The sequence below is a fragment of the Dama dama genome, chromosome 15, assembly GCF_033118175.1.
Source record: "Dama dama isolate Ldn47 chromosome 15, ASM3311817v1, whole genome shotgun sequence".
NCBI lineage: Eukaryota > Metazoa > Chordata > Mammalia > Artiodactyla > Cervidae > Dama > Dama dama.
The window spans coordinates 58,169,676-58,187,454 of record NC_083695.1 but is presented as its reverse complement, the minus strand read 5'-3'; the positions used below and the strand labels follow the sequence as shown (position 1 = coordinate 58,187,454).

General features: G+C 39.0%; 1 protein-coding gene and 1 pseudogene across 2 annotated transcripts in view; one reads left to right on the top strand and one right to left on the bottom strand.

Moving 5' to 3' along the window:
• The window catches only part of PANK1 (pantothenate kinase 1), a 102,143-nt gene that overhangs the window by 3,556 nt on the left and 80,808 nt on the right, over positions 1-17,779 (top strand). Inside the window, exons 2-3 of one of the 2 annotated variants that reach the window (XM_061162159.1) lie at positions 2,218-2,367; positions 13,321-13,423. The gene's annotated coding sequence lies outside the window, so the exon portion shown is untranslated. Of the gene's footprint in view, positions 1-2,217; positions 2,368-13,282; positions 13,424-17,779 lie in introns of both variants that reach the window. The other variant, XM_061162158.1, reaches the window with a different exon arrangement.
• LOC133070862 (U6 spliceosomal RNA) lies at positions 7,775-7,871 on the bottom strand (annotated as a pseudogene).

The window sequence follows — 17,779 nt, the reverse complement described above, 5'->3', positions numbered from 1 at the left end:
ACAATGAACACCTCAGGACCAAGCCACCAAAATGGTTTCTAAATACCATTTATCACTAAAAGAAACCAGTGCCTCTTGGAGAGAAGGCTGCTTCCAGGTCTGGGGCAAGGAAATTATAAAGTGAACCTAGAACATTCTTGTCAGAAAAAGCAAAGAAGTTTTCAGAGATGAATAAAGTCACTTAACAAAGGACACTGGATCTGGCCTAAAGGGTTTTACACTGACCATGTTTGGAACAATTTGTGCATCAAAAGAATAATGATGGTAATAGTTTCATAACACGTTTAATGTTTTAAGTCCTCTTTGTAGGCGGGTGGATGAGGGAGAAGAGGACTAAAAATGGAAAGCTTTTCACACGAGAATGCCAGTTAATGCAAAAACAATAGTAAAATATCCCCACTTTGCAACTCCCAATGTAAAAATTGACATCCCTGCTAAGTCACTTCAGTCATGTTGGACTGTTTGGGACTCTGTAGACTGTAATCTGCCAGACTCCTCTATCTGTGGGATTCTCCAGGCAAGAACCCTGGAGTGGGTTGTAATGCCCTCCTCCAGGGGATCTTCCTGACCCAGCAATTGAACCTGCTTTGACAGGCAGGTTCCTTAACCACTAGCACCACCTGGGGAGCCCAAAAATCAACATATATAAAGCTTATCAGTGAATGCTAAAACAATGAATTGTGTGTGTGTGGTCACTCAAGATTGACTCTTTGTGACCCCATGGACTGGTGCCCACCAGGCTTCTCTCTCCATGGCACTTTCCAGGCAAGAATACTGGAGTGGATTGCTAGTTCCTACTCCAGGGGATCTTCCTGACCCAGGGATCGAACCTGCATCTCCGGCATTGGCAGGCAGATTCCTGCCAGTGCACCACCTGGGAAGCCTGCCAGAAATGTTTAACCTGAATCTAATCATGAGGACCATTTTACAGGTCAACAGACCTAGAATGTCAGTGTTAGGGAAAGAGAAAGTCAAAGGTCGTGGTGCTTGTTGCTAAATGAAATTCATGAATCTTCATTGGTTATAGATTTATTAAAAAGTAACTGCAAAAAGAAAAACATTTTGTGGACAATTGGGGAAATTTAAATATGGATTATATAGTAGATTATACTGAATCAGTATTAATTTGGGAGCATGTGATAATTTGTGACCATGTAGAAGCATGTCTTTATTTTGGAAAGATGTTTGCTTCAGTATTTAGCAGCAAAGTGTGTCAGTGTCTGCAACTACTTAACTTCAGAAGATTTGAGGGGGGAAATAGAATGTCAGGGAGAACAAAAGAAGAGAGAACAAAGAAAATAGAACCAAAACAGTTATGTGACAAACAGTTCATAGTTCTTATAGCTTTGAGCTTTTCTAAAATGAAAAGGGGAAATAAATCCTGATTGTTTTGGTGTTTGTTTTTTTTTTTGACCACACTGCCCTGCATGTGGGATCATAGCTCCCTAACCAGGGATCGAACCCACAACCCCCCTACATTGGAGGGTAGAGTCTTGACCCACACCCCCTCCACTGGAAGACAGAATCTTAACCACTGGACCACCAGAAGTCCCCCAAATTCCTAATTCTTATGATGACCTACTAAGCCCTACAAGATCAGGTATCAGCCAATCTCACTCCCCACTTTCTTACCTCTGTGCAATGAGTTCTACTCTGGGTACCTCAAACACACCAGCCTCTTCTAGCATATGTGAACCTTTGCATAGATTCCCTCCACCTGAGTTCTCTCCTCTCCATTTATCATGTGACTCACTTCTCTTCCTCCTTTAGATCTCCTCTATCATATTACCTACTTAGAAAAGACTTTCCGTCCGTCTTATCTCAAATGCTCCTCTTTTTTATTTGCAGGCTAGATTTCATTTTCCTACGTATTACAACCAGCAATTATTATCTTTTTTACAGTAATTATTACATGTCTGGTTTTTGTTGCCATTGTACTCCCACCTCCTTAAAGGTAAATTGTATAAGAGCCGTGTTTATCTTGGTCATTGCTGTATCCTCAGTGATTCCGTAAACACGTGGTGATCAAAAACAAATACTTGCTGAACAATGAATGAAAGCTGATCTGGCTGAGGTGGGTGGAGAGGGATGGGCTAAGGCCAGATCCTACAAGGCTTAGTCAGCTAAGTTACGGATTTGGATTCTTAAGAACAATGAGAAAGGACTGTTGTAAGTGTCCGTATCATACAATACCTTTTGCCTTTGTGTTTTAAAAAGGTTAATCTCCTGGAGCAGAGGATAGAGGCATCCGAGGAGAATGCGGTTGAACCAGCTAGGAGGCTATTACAGCCATCCCAGCAAGAGGTGGTGATAACGTGGAACTGGGAGATGGCAGAGCAGATGCAGAAAACTGAACAGATTTCAGAGGTATTTTTTCCTGCTTTTTCCATCTCAGCACCAGCCACTAGTTTTCCCTTAGAAACACAGAGCCAACTTAATTGGGAGATGCTTAAGATTTAGGCCCATTCCAAATAATTCCCATTAGTCCCCTTGAAGTGAACGTTAGCATAAGATGAAAATATTAAGTTGCATCAAGCTGATTTCTTGCTCTGATCACAGCCTGTACAAGTAGTAATAGCTAAGTTTCTCTGTGCTGGATACTATTCTAAGCACTTTATACTCATTCAATCCTAGATACCATGTGAAGTATTCTGTTATCAGTACCCTGGCTTTAGTTGTTGTTCAGTTGCTAAGTCATGTCCGACTCTCTGCCTTTAGTAGACAAGAAAACTGAGACATGTCCCTGTTGAGGAATAGTAGAGGTGTTTACTACATAGAGGTGTTAGGTTTAGCCAGGTAATGTCTGTAAAGTACTTTTAAAAGTGCCTGGCACATGTTAAATAATAACTTATTGTACAAATAGTAAATGATAGAATTGGAATCTGGGTAGATGGCTATAGAGTCTGCACAGTTAACCACTGCTTCCTACTGCTTCTTAAAGTTTGGACTGAACACCCCTGAAACCCCATTGAAAGAAGACTGAGTGACTAGCTCCTGCTGCAAAGTCATCTCCAAACGCAGAACTAATGTAGACAGTTTCTCAATCCAAAAACTGAGTAGGTATTTTTGCAAAGGTTTGAATAACAGGTTCAACAAACATTTATCAAGTACCCATTATGCAGTAGGTATCTCTGTCTTTAAGAAGGCTTCACCCTAAAGCAAGTCTTTCTCAACATCTCTGTCTTTAAGAAGGTTTCATCCTAAAGCAAGTCTTTCTCAATCTGAGATTTCAAGCAAGAATATAATCCCTGTTCCCTACAGCACCCATTGTATGTAATGCAATCATTTCTCTCTTGTGCCTTTAGAATGGTATTACTTCTGTGGCCATCCTGAGAAAACTGAGAGAATAGTCACACGAATAATTTTTTTTTTATATCCTGTGGTTTATTTGGGGAAATCCTTGCACAATTTCAAAACAGTATGACAAATGTTATGATAAAAGTGTACAAAGAGTAATAGGAGCAGAATGAGAATAATTTAGAGTGACAACTTCTGATGATAGACAGATTTGAGTTTGAATATAAGCTCAGTCACTTACAGGAAGTGACCTCAGGAAGGATATAAAAGTCTCCCTAAAGTTGTGAGGATTAAAATAGCATTTGTTCGTTATTTAGTAAAGCCTAACACATAATATGTTTCATCATGGTATTTGTTTTTATTCAGTCTGCGTAAGTCACTGGTATGCAAGCTCATGAGTGTCTGTCTAGAACCTCTGTAACCCTGACACTTATAATAGTGCCTTGCATTATAACAGCCACTGAACAAATATTTTTTGTATTTATAAATTACATCCACCAAGGAAGGTTTTGTAAAGTGGCATGTAAACTGAAATGAATGAATGGGGTTTGCCAGTGAATTGTAGAAGGAGGCCATTCCAGACAATGAAAACAGTACGAGGCAATGAAAAGAAAGACATGAGCACACAAAAGTCATTACAAAAACTGTAAGTACCTAGTTCAATAAGACTTTGAGTATAGCTACCGTGGACAATGCCAGGAGATGAAAAAAGCAGGCAGGACCTACATATGTATGGTCCTGTATTTATGACATGCTTAAAAAAGAGTTAGAATTACTGTATTCAATACTGCATAGGAGGTTGTGCACAGCAGAGACATGCAAGGGGGAAATGGAGGAAGAGAAGCAACAGAAAGTTTTAAGTCTGTAATATCCCAGTCTTACAATGTGGGAGTCAAGAGATGAAGTAACAGGACATAGTACATAGAAGTTAATCATTTATAGGTGTGAAGGTTACCAGTAGAGGCAGAAAAATAACCATAACTCTCTTGGCTAAGTGCTTATCTGTCATTGTAGGAAGTAAGTTGGTAGTGCTTGTAATTAATACATGAAGAAATAACATTAGGAGTGTGTTATTCAAAAATATGTTAAAAGAACTAAAAGTAGATTGTAAGGGTGATTGCTTCTGAGAAGCAAGACAGGAGGGGGACTGGGGAAGCTTTTTGTTACAAACTCTTCTTAAATTGGTAACAAGAATTTTCTTGTGTTACGATGTGTCAAAGAAATGACAGGCTATTCACTTACTGTGTGTCAAGCTATAAGACCCCATCATCTGCTCACTGAAGGAGGCTCCCCACTCCTGAGCTTGCAGAGGTTGCATCGTTGGCCATCTTTCTAAAACATGGTCGACTAATACTTGCCTGAGAGCTTCTGCACTCTCTCTTCCCTCTGTTCCCTCCAGATGTCTCTCCATGACTAACTTGTCATTATTTAGTGTTATCATCCCAAAGAGGTGATCTTTACCCACCCTCCCTGAGGTTGCTCCCTTCACCAACACCTCCCCCAGCCAGCCACCTCCCCAATCCAACTGACCTCATTTACTTTCTTCATAACGTTCTTACAATGACTGAAATTACCTTCTTTTTGTTTACACTACGTCTTCCCCCACCATAGGGCAGACCTATGAGACAGTAGACTTCCCTGGTGCCTTAGAGTGTAAAGCGCCTGCCCACAATGCGGGAGACGCAGGTTCATTTCCTGGGTTGGGAAAATTCCCTGGAGAAGGAAATGGCAACCCACTCCAGTACCCTTGCCTGGAAAATCCCATGGAGGGAGGAGCCTAGTAGGCTACAGTCCATGGGGTCGCAAAGAGTCGGACACGACTGAGCAACTTCACTTTCTTTCACTTTGATGAGATAGAGACCTCATCGATCTTGTTCACCACTGTATCCCTAGTACTTAGGACAGTGCCTGGCACATAGAAGGTGCCCAATAAATCCTCATTAGGTATTCAATAAAACTTTATTAATAGGATGTATAGAGGAATTAATACTGTGTACTTTCTTATATGCCATCTCATTTAGTCTTAAGACCCTAATATTTCTCCAGTATAAATATATACATGTAACTGCACACACACACTCCACAGATGGATTTCCCAGTCCAGACTCTTTCAAGTCCTAAAGCTGGGGTTTCTGTTTTCTACTTCATCTTCAGTGTCCTCTGGTGGTGAAGGATCTCACATGATTTTGAAAAGATAAACATCTTTTTAAATATATATCTTTTCAAATATATCCTGTTGACAAGGTTGAAATTCACAGTGGTTCATTTGGGAGCCTAGCAAGGTCTTAGGACACAGGCATTCTTTGGGCTTCCCAGGTAGCTCAGTGGTAAAGAATCTGCCTGCCAAGAGCCAGGTTCTATCACCCGGTTAAGAAGATCCTATGGAGAAGGAAATGGCAACCCACTCCAGTATTCTTGCCTGAGAAATCCCATGGACCGAGGAGCCTGGTGGTCTGTAGTCCATGGGATTGCAAAGATTCAGGCACGGCCAAGCAGCAGCAGATGTCTTTCAGCTGGATGAGCTAAGAGGCCCAGCACAGGTGCGGCAATGACCCGACAGCGATGACGGTAGCACCTGTGGTTCTCCTAATACACGAAGAGGCATGCTCACTCGAATGGTGGGGATGAACTGCAGTCCCTGGCCTCCTTTCCACATAGCTCCCCATGGTTGGTCAGCAACTATCTCCTCATATGGGCTCCCTCCCCTACTCTGCTGTTTTTTTGGAAGTCTGTCAATTGAGTTATTAACTCTCTCTCTTTGAATCCCTGATCTAAAAATCTCAATTGTCCCCAAGTCGACATGGATAGATCTAACTACATGGAAGTATGGAACAAGAAAGAACACAGCACTAGCATTTCAAGACCTTTTCTCACTGCAAATGTGAAAAATCAGACCATTCTATTACCAAAATGAAAATACTTAAAACCAAAACAGTACTATTTATGCATTATATCTTGCATTGTTTTGAAAATAGCACAAGGCGGTGCTAGTGGACCTCACATATTTTTCAACCGCAATTATAGACTTTCTGGTGAACTTTTCTAAAGAGTTCTCTTTCTGATGAGCTATTTCAAGATTCTGGCTTCCTCAGAAGGAGGAAGAAGGGTCATCCCAATGTGATCTTTTTATTTCAGAAAATATTACCTTTATTATGTGCATTTCAGATTTTCATTACTGGGGAAAATAATGATGTCATGAGTAGTTTGACTATTTTTGGTTGAGGGAAGCCAGTGAATTCACTGTAATTAATTGGAACATAATGAGACCAATTTTAGTAACTCCCTCAAAACAAACAATCTTTGTTCTATGCCAACAGGGCCTTAGTGATGTTGGGAGGGAGAAAGGAAAATGAGAAAGAAGAGGGAAAAAGAAAATACCTGTTTGGGTAGTTTTTGTTTTCAGTCATCTAAAGGAATATTTCTGAGTCTTTAGTCACAGAGTTATAGAATATTAGAAACATAATGGGACATGCAAGTGATCTGGTTCAACTTTCTCATTTTATAGGGAAAAAAACCAAGGCTCTGAGAAGTTAAGTAGCATGCCCAAGCACTCATCATAGGCAGTGGCAGAGCCAGAATATGAATACATAAATTATAAGAACCTAGCCAATTTTTAAAAAGTTGTTATACAAGGAAAACTATCAAGCTACAAATAGTTAGAATAGTATGATCTCATGTTAGCAACTCTGAGACTAGCACACATTTTAAAAAAATACATGAACTCTTCTTTAGCAGTCAGAAAATGAGCATTGTTCTTTTTACTTCCTGAGCTCCTTTTCATTCCATTTCCCCCAGTTTTTCACCCTAGTGCAAGTTTTTTTACCCTAATAGAGAGTGTTTATGCTCCAAAGACTTTCATTGATCACCTTATCATGTGTTTCAAACAAAAACAGATACAGATTTTAATTTTTTTAGTTCCCTCTAAGTTAAAAAAAATACTTTGTAATTAAGATTATTATTGTTATACAAGTAGTTAAAACCATATAAATATATTAAATATTTTTTATAATTGCCAAACACCTAAGTAGAAATTTGCAGGTGTGTACATTTTATTGAAATTAGTGGGGGAACTTTCCTGGTGGTCCAGTGGGTTAAGACTCTGTTTTCAATACAGAGTTCAAGGGTTCAATTCCTGGTCAGGGAACTAAGATCCTGCATACCATGCAGTGTGGCAAAAAAAATAAAAAATTTTAATTAATGGGGATTTATTTTATCATTAATTCAGGTACTCTTGGAAGAACATTATTTCTAAAAATAGGACAGAGTACCACTTCTATTCTCTTACTGTTTTTCACAATAATAATATAATAATAGAAATTATGGCAGTGTCACCCAATTCTTTTAACTTCTTTCAAATTAGATGTCAAAAATAAGTGATTTATTATCCAAAATTACTTAAAAGTTTTATCAGCTAATAATTGAATTAGGTCCTCTTTTTAGTTTTATTGAAAGCTATAAATTAGAAACCATCTGACTTATAAAAGGTTTTATTTGCGTGTCATCCTTGTGCAGAGGCCATGTTAATCTTCTCTGTATCGTTCCAATTTTAGTATATGTGCTGCCGAAGCGAGCACTAAAAGGTTTTATTAGACAGGTTATTAGAGTCTCAGTCTCTGTACCAAAAATGCTATTATCACAGATTATCAAGTAAATGTTAATTATACCTTTTATTCTTTCACTCAGCAGTGTTTCATTTAAACCAGTATACTCAGTCAAAATTGGAGATACTAATTTCAGTTATCTATGATAGTAAAGTGTTTTTTATAAACTTCTTTTATCATATAATAGTTATGTCAAAACTTAAAGCTTTCATTCACTGAATATACGGAAAGTACCCCTCTCTTGTGGTCAACCAGATCACAGATGACAAAGCCATATGACCCAATTAACAAAGCCAGTCCTCATTTGGAAACTAATCACTAAAATATGACTTATTTTCTGTCAGAAAAAGTCAGATTTTATTTTTCAGTTCAGATATGCTAATATTTCTTTTAAGGAGCAGTATCAAAATCACTGAGAAGTTACAGAATCCATGTTGTACAGTGTATTTCTATGAGCTATCAAAATTACAATGATATAGCTCTCATATAGGTAACTTTACATTACTTAACTGAAACAAAGCAATACATTTTCATTTCTTAATTTGCAATAATGCAATGTAGTATCCAGCTAAGAGTAGAAGTTACATATAAATCAAGACCTATGAGAACAGGTGTGATATTCTTTAGGACTCTTGATCTGAAATCTGGTACACTTAATAAAAGTAAGTAGTTGAGTCGCTAAGTTGTGTCCAACTCTTCGGCATTCCCATGGTCTGTAACCTGCCGGGCTCCTCTGCTCACAGGATTTCCCAGACAACAATATTGGAGTGGGTTGCCATTTACTTCTCCATAATAAAAGTATACATTGTTTATATTAATCAGGGTAGTTAAAGCTAGATGCTATTTAAAAAATTACAACTCCACACTATTTGTCATTCATATCATAGCCCCAAGGACAGTAGGGTGACTCCTGTGCAGTGGCTTGGTTCCTTTCGTCTGGTGATCTGCAGTTTTGACCTCCATGGGCCCAGCAGAAGGGGAAGAGAGAGCTTGAATAATGGTGCCCAGAGAGTTTATAACTAGGCCTGGAAAGTGGTGTCGATTACTTCTGCTCATGTTCCTGGGACAAGAACCCAGGCATGTAGTCCCAGTCTAACTGCAGGGGAGAGTGGGAAATGTGGTTTTCCTACACACCCAGGAAGAAGCTCAGTTGTTGAGCACACAACCAGCCTCTGTCACACAGCTAAAAACTAATTGGCCCAGCAGCTAGCAAATTCACTTGTTGTTATTAGGAGATGTTGTTATTAGGGTTGCTGTTTCCTACTCCAGGGGATCGTAATTACCGACCCAGGGCTCAAACCCACATCTCCTGTGTCTCCTGCATTAGCAGGTGGATTCTTTACCACTGAGCCACCTGGGAAGCTATTAGGAGATGGTAAGCAGTAAATAACTCAAAAGATGAAATCAAATGGGAATGGGGGACTTCCCTGGTTGTCCTGTGCAGTGGCTGAGTCCCTGCATTCCTAATGCAGGAGGCCCAGGTTCAATCCCTGATCACGGAACTAGGTCCCAAAAGCCACAACTAAAGCTCCTGTAAGCCACACCTAAGACCTGGCACAATCAAATAAATGTTAAAAATGGGAATGGACTTTAATCAGGATAAGTATCTCATAAAAAATAAAATAGGGTTTAGCTCCCTTTTTGGATGATAGACAGCTAACCTGAGAAAAATCTTATAATTTTTTCTAGCTAATGACAATTGCCAAGATGAGTATTCTTTCATTAGCTGAAAAGAATTGCTTTCCTTAAAAAAAAAAAATCTAAGCTGTCTTTGCTTTACTATCATGGAACTTTCAAGGGCACTGCATTCTTTGATTCTAGTCCATAAAGGTCAGAGGCACAGTCACACCCAATACCTAGTCTGTTTTAATTCAGAGTATCCCAACACTGGCCAAAATATGCTGGTTCTAAAGCAACATTTTTCTCTTAATAGAAATATGTATAAGAAAGACAAATGTTAAGCAGGATTTTATGTGCCTTGATTAATTATTCAAGGAGGCTTCCCCAACCATTTTTTTAAGATTTTTTTCTAATATGAACCATTTTAAAAGTATTTATTGAATTTGTTACAATATTACTTCTGTTTTATGTTTCAGTCTTTTGACCACAAAGCGTATGGGATCTTAGTTCCCTGATCAAACCTGCACCACTTGCATTGGAAGACAAAGTCTTACCCACTGGATCTCCAGTGAAGTCTTCCAGTCGTTTGAATTGTCCTTTTGTTGGGCAACCAGGAGATTTTTACTTATTGAGATAATACACTATAAGATTTCAGATAAGTTAGGGCATACCTTTCTTTCTTTTCTAAAGTAGGAGAATGGACTATACTGAAGAGACAGGTGGGAACACAGAATATATGCTGAACGCAAAGAAAAGAGTGTTGTTTAAATTAGAGTGAAAAATAAATAGAGCTTTATAGTCAAGTAGTAGGGTCGATTCCAGACTGTCATTTAGAAGTTTGTGACACTGAGCAAGGTCAATGGACATTTCTGAGTCTGGTGCTTTTTAAATACCAGCTTCTGTTGGGTACAGAAGGGACCAATAAATGGTAGTTATTATTGTAGTCTTACAGGAGAGACCAATGTAAAAAGGTAACATAAGTGTGGTTAGATTGTAACAAATGTGATCCCTTCCTCTCCTGAGGAAGAGAATTTTCAATGGATTTTATACATTTCTCATATTTTATTTACTAGATTTTAAACTTCTGGGATTACAGGAACTGTGCTTTACACAGTTTTATAAACCCCTCAGTCCTAGTGACTGCTCTTGCACATAATGGAAAAAGACTTAGGCCTGAATCAACAATCTCCAGTTCATTATAGATGTTCCATGAAGATCTACACAAATATGGGGATGATGAGACTAAGGGAGAAAGGCTGGTCCTCCAAAACGAACTCATAAAATAATATTTGATGTAGGACCCTAACCACAGACTCTTAAAAGGCATTCAAAATTCTAATGAATTCTTTCTAAGTTAAAGGAAATATTTTAGCAGAATGTCTAAAATGCGTTTTTAATTCTGAAACTTGATGAACAATAATTCTGAGTCACAGTTGGGAAGTATAATTTAGGGAATCATTAAAAAAACCAAACAAAACCTTTCAGATGAGTGGATATTTATGGGAAACTTGTAGGAGTATTTGAAAAAGATCTGAAATGAGCTGTTTTCTCTCAATTGTCCTGATTACTCATTGTGGGGCAGTAAGTATCTAGACAGATTAAGTACCAAACAGATCATTTGGAACAAAAAGAAATATCTATATTCAATTACTATAAATTTAGCACATCCAGCCTCTTCTTGCCTAGGCATCTTCACACTGCCCAGCACAGGCCTCAACTATTGGCTATGTCAGTCAAATAGCCAAGAGTATTAGGTTCCTTTGCTAAAAATATTCCAACTCGAATCATCTTGGCAGACAATACCAAAAAAAAAAAAAAAATTTCTTTGTCCAATAAAGTGGCCAAAGTTTAGGAGAATGAAAAGAAATAGAAAAGCAGGTTGTTAATTGAGCCTCAGTCTTGTCACCATTAAAATGATATTTTTAATACAGGTCCACAGTCTCTACTCCGCAATACCAAAATAGACGAAACACAAAACCAAAAAAATACTGTCTGAGACCCAAAAACGTTTTTATAAGTGTGGCACCAGGATTATTTGGCAGCAAAACCTCAAAATCTGTAGTTTAAGTACCATATTCCACAGAATTCCAGTTTCTTTTTAGATTGAAACAAAAATCTAATTTCCAAAACACCTTCTTCCCCAGGCTTTTGGATAAGAGATTGTAGACCTGTAATACTTACCTTAAAGATATGTTGTAAAGACCCCATGAAATGCCTAGCACATAGTAAGCACTCATTTAATGTAACTACTATTATTATTTCATTCCCCTGCTCTTAAGAGTAAAATGTTGGATAAGGTCTTTTTGGCATTGAAGTTAATAAGTTGACAGCAAAGGTAATAATAAGCATTCTTCAAATTTTATGACCCTGATAGAGCCTTTGGAAATGTACGGCTGATAATATGTACTAGGAGTTATCTCCCTAATTTTCATCTAAGAAGCATTTCCTAAATCAGAGAATAGAGAATGTTATATACTACAGTAGGCTACATTGCACGTTTATAAAATACATACACCTCTAGTTAGCCCTTATTTTATTCATCAAGGAAATACAATTATTAATACATGCCTATCTGTTAACCATTCTTTCAGCTCCCTCTTCCATAAGTACCACATAAGCCATAATTTAATCTTCCTTGTGAGCAAGGATTTATCCTAACCCTCTGTATAACCTTGGCCGCTATCATAAGATCTTGGACATGGCTGAATAAATAAAATTGGCATTGTGCTTTATAAATAAAGCTGTTGTTAGCCTGATGAGTGTGAATCAATTCTCTATAGCCTAGTCTCCTTTGTTTTCATTTTTCTGTAGTGTTTGTGTATTTAAAATATAAGATTCATTGCTTTTCTCTCTTAAAAGGCATACATAGCTATTGTAGAAAAGCATGACTTATAAGGAAGAAAATTAACTCACTCCTAGTTTTACAACCGCTTCCCAGGTGGCTTAGCAGTAAATAATCCGTCTGCCAGTGCAGGAGATGCAGATTCAATCACTGGGTCAGAATTATCCCCGGAAAAAGGAACTGGTAACCTACTCTAATGTTCTTGCTGGGGAAATCCCATGGACAGAGGAGCCTAGAGGGCTACAGTCTGTGGGGTTGCAAAAAGTTGAACATGACTTAGCGACACTAAAAGAACAATATTACAGCCAGTGATAATCACTCTTAACCTTTGTTTACTTTGGAAGGTATATATGATGCTGATCTATAAGCCCTACAGGGGTACAAATGGCAGGCTTTCCATTCAGCATATACAGTAGCAGGCATACAACAGATTTAAAGAAAACACACCCTCACACCTTCAGGGATCAAACTGTGTTCACAGTTCTTTTATCCAGATTAGTTAACACTGTCTTATATTTTCCCATATCAATCCTATTTGATCTGACAAAATCTGATTTTCTACACTGCATTCCGCTTATCCTCTTTACTTCAGGACTTCTACTCCCTGCTGCTGCTGCTGCTAAGTCGCTTCAGTCATATCTGACTCTGCGACCCCATGGACTGCAGCCTACCAGACTCCTCCGTCCATGGGATTTTCTGGGCAAGAATACTGGCGTGGAGTGCCATTACCTTCTCCGCTCTACTTCCTAGCCCTGGGGAAACACTACCCTGCAGCCCCTCTGCCAGACCAGCCTTCATTTCTCTGTGTCCTCACCACTTCCCCATCAGAATGGTCCCCTCATTTCCCATTATCGCATGCCCTGTCTCTCTGCAAGCTGCTCTTATAAGGTATAATAACCTTCACCTTCACGTGGACTCACAGGTAACCTGACTGGAGACTGGTTCCCATTCTCCACTCAGCACTGTTCTTGGATTGGGACGAGCTGACACTGTGCAGGAAAGGCATGGCATGGAAGAGAGAGAGAGTCTCCACGGAGAGAAAGACAGCAGCAACTCCATTTTGGTAAGTAGGGATGTGAGGGGTGGCCCCTTTGTCCTCAGTGGTACCCATGTCAGTCTCAAAATTGGTCACTGAAATAGGTGTGAGCTAATGGGAAGAGGCCTGGAGTTAACTGTGCTATTATGGAAATCTCAGCCCGGCTCATGCTTAAAAGTGCACCCCACTGGAATGTAAGCCAGATGAACAACTAGCTCTAGATGACTAGAGTTGGTATTGTGAGCCAGACCTTGGGAACTGGCTTTGTGTGATTTTATTTTTGGACTTTATTCACATGTTATGCCAGGGTTTTCTACAATTTTTATAAAATTATAATAATAGATGATGTTCTCCTTCTCCCAAGTAGTATGCTTTACTTTAGCTGTTAATTTCCTTACCTAGGGATAATTTTTAAATTGTCATCTATCCTTAGTTTTCTGAAATGTTACCATCAAGTGTCTGGATGTGATCTGGGTTTTGCTTTGTTTTGTTTTTCTATTCATTTTAAGCAGCACTCAGGGGCTCTTTCATTGGAGGTGTCATGTCTTTCATTGACAATGAGCTATTTTATTCTGTTGGTTTTTTAATATTTCTTTCCCTTCATTCCCTCCATTCTTCCCTTCTGGGACACCTCTTTGTTTTTCTTCAAATATTTGGTGATTCTCAGTTGTTCGTCTGTTTGCATTTTCAGTTGTCTCTTAGCCTTGCGTATATGTTTGAGTGCTTATCTGTTCATTGTTTCTGCTTCCCGTGGTTATAGGGAGAGGAAGGATATACCACCAGACCAAGTGGATCAGTAGCTAGTCTTCTGAGCATGGGAACTCCCACTTTCTTCTGGGGTACACACGTCTCTTGGTTATTACCCTGCTTATAATCCCCAGGAGGTCCCATTGGAATTACTTTGGCTGTTTGCCATGTAGCACAGATGGAAGGAAGAAAAGGGAGCTGCCTGATGGTTCCTGCTGCTGGGATGCTACCAGAATCACCCTAAACGTTGGTTTGGGACTGCCTCCTGACGCTGTGTCTCCTTTCCCTAAGCTTGGAGCAGTACTGAAGCCTGACTCACAATTTATAGGTGCCCTCTTCTTTAATGGTGGGCAGTGGGTCCATTTTCAGTGTTATCCCAGTTCTGTTTTCTGTGTTTCAACAGTTCTTGCAGAATGTTTGATCCATTTAGAGAAATTCTTCTTGCAAGTCAACATGATCTTCAAATATCTATATATCTAAAGACATATAGAATGTATATATTTATAGGTGTCTGTAGATATATATCCTTTAGGTTAGTTTTAGGGTTTAGATCAGGTGAGGAAGGCTGGATGAGCATGTTTTTTTTTGGATTGCCATCTTGATCCAATATTTCTGTAGAAGTTTTCCAACATTTTAAAAAGACATACTACTTTTCAAACAAAATCTCATGTAGAGGATCAATGTATTAATCAGGTAAATGCAAGACTGATCTAGTTGAAGCCAAGGAAGCAGCCCTGTATGTGAACTCATTGGTCTCCTTTTGACCCTTCACTGCAGCTTCTGAGACCCTCCATGAAATCTTAGAACTCTGCAGAACAGGTGAAAAACCTCTGACAAGATTTATAGTCCAGGAATGTCTGATCCATAACAGGTTCTTAATAAATACTGTCCATCATTATGAATAAAAGGATACAGTATGTGGATGGAATGGAATACTACTCAACCATAAAAAAGAATGAAGTTTTGCCATTTGCAACCATGCAGATGGGCCTGAATGGCATTAGGCTTAGTGAAATAAGTCAGACAGAGAAAGACAGGTATTTTATATTATTACTTATATGTGGAATCTGAAAAATGAGACTAGTGAATATAACAACAACAACAAAAAAGACTCACAGTTATAGAGAACAGGGTTAGGGTACTAAGAGATACTAAGAGATATAAACTACTATACATAAAAGAAGCTCTAGGGTATATTATACAGCACAGGGAATATAGCCAATATTTTATAATAAGTATAAATGGATTATGATCTTTTAAAATTATGAATTTTTAATTGTAAACTTAAAATTGTGAATTCAGGTACTGTATACCTAAAAGAAAATATTATAAATCAACTTAATGTGCGTGCATGTGTGCTGACTCTGTGACCCTATGAATTGTAGCCTGCCAAGCTCCTCTGTCCATGGGATTTCCCAGGCAAGGACACTAGAGTGGGTTGCCATTTCCTTCTCCAGGGAATCTTCCTGCTCCAGGGATCAAACTTGAGTCTCCTGTGTCTCCTGCATTGGCAGGCAGATTCTTTACAACTGAGCCACCTGGAAAGCCCAAATCAACTTAAAGCTCAATATTAAAAAGCCCCCAATTAATAGACCCCCCAAAAAAGTAGCAATAATTATTATTACTGCTAAAATCACTGCCCCTCTGCCTTCCCTAACCCAAAGCCTTCCATAGGTCCTGATACCAGCTTCTGCCATTCATTCTGGCAGTCCCATCTTGAAGAGAAGGGAAAAAAATTTTTTTTAGATAATCAACAGCAACCAACCACCTAGTGAGTATGACCAACTGCCTTCCCAGGTCCTCCCATCTTAACCTAACTCAATCCTTACAGTGATGCTATGAGGCAAGTGTTTGATCTCCAGGATATCATGAAGAAATAGAGGTTCAAACAGCCAAAGTAGAAATACATACAAATTCAAATGAGTAAGAAATGTCCAGTTATTTTATTCTCTAAAATTTAATTAAATCTAACTCCTAACATGGTTCCACTGGAATGGCAAGAAATGACATCCCAGCCATTTGAAGGCTTCCTTCATGGGACCTGACTCAGGATTCCAGTTCTTGCCCAGTGTGCTAAAGCATGGAGGATGCCGGCCCCTGCCCTTTCTTAGCCAGCGGCATGATTGCTTGCTGGATGCCCATTTCCTGTACTAGGAAATTTCCTCTGAAATGAGACATGCCATGTCTTCTGTGTGACCTGCGATGGCCAGGATCTTTGAGGGGCTGGGGTAGGTCAATGTACACCTCACCACATACCTTTCCTCTCTGGGCACTAGCATCCTCCTCTAGCTACTCAAATCTCTGGGCTCCTCTCCCTCCTCTTTTAGTGACAGGTATATTTGTCTCTTCCTTCTTGCTTCCCTCAAAGAGCCCCTTTCTCCTCTCTTTCTAAGAATGCATAGAAGAAGCTAGCCAAGTTTGAGCTTTAACAAAGCAAAAAGTGGTCCATGGCAATGTCTTTCCTTGTGCAAAAAACCCCCAAGGCAGGAAAATACCATGAGTCTTCTGCTGAGAAAGGGGATGGTGAGCACGGGGTCTGGAGAATATAAAAAAAAACTGATTCTCAATAAGTTTTCCTGCCACAAAAAGTAAGTCACCGATTAATCCAAAGCCCCGCAGTAGTAAGATGCAGACCAACACCAGCTGACTAGAACATGCCTGGATGGACCAAGTCCCAGTCTCTGCAGGGCAGGTGCTCAGGGCAGGGGAGAGCAGCAGCTGCAAATGCCAGCTCAGAGCGGCCCTGTGACCACACTGACAGAGATCATGACTGGACCACATCCAGGGACTTGAGTCTTAGCAGAGTCTGCAGTCCGAACCCATCTCACTACAGGGACATTCCGTCATCTTACACGAGATAAACAGTGTGTCCCCAGGAGAGAATCTAAATTATTCTGACCTTGGAATTTCCACATAGGGATGCTTATGTAAAGCTGCACTTAGAAGAAACAGAATGACGATACTATTAAAGAGCACTTACATGGAACAAACTCAGCCTCCTCTCAAATTTTAGTATGTGAGTTACATAAGGGAGAGTTAAAACAAAATGACTTTTTTACACATAAATGTGCTGCTTTCAGACTTTCAAATTATATCCCTTTGAACAATTTTATATTTTTGTATGGAAGACTTTTAAACCTTTTTCAGACAACCAAGAATTGCATTTTGTTCTTTCAATGCTAATAATGCTAATTTACTTCTAATGCTAATAGGAATAGTTTGTTGTTACTCAGAGATAAAACTTTAAATGGCCAAGAAATTAAATCACAGAGAAAGCTGAGCCACCTAATTTTGGACCTATGGTTATTTTTATGTTTACAGGAGTAATTTTATGCTGACCTGAACTGTCAAAAACACATTAAAAATAACAAAGGGGGGGTATGGGTGGTAGTGTAATTTCTCTGAACAGCCAGAATAGTGGTCATGATGTTTATGTTTTAATAAGTGAGTCCCTTAGAGACACAATTTTTATGTTTACCCCAGTTCACTTTTTCCTTACTAAACATTCTACACCCAAAATAAATTATAAATTATTTATAATTTATAAATAATTATAAATTAGGGGGGGGAAAAAAACAAGAAAATTAAAAGTTCAAAGGAAAACTTTCCTGGAAATCTACCACCCAAAGACTACCA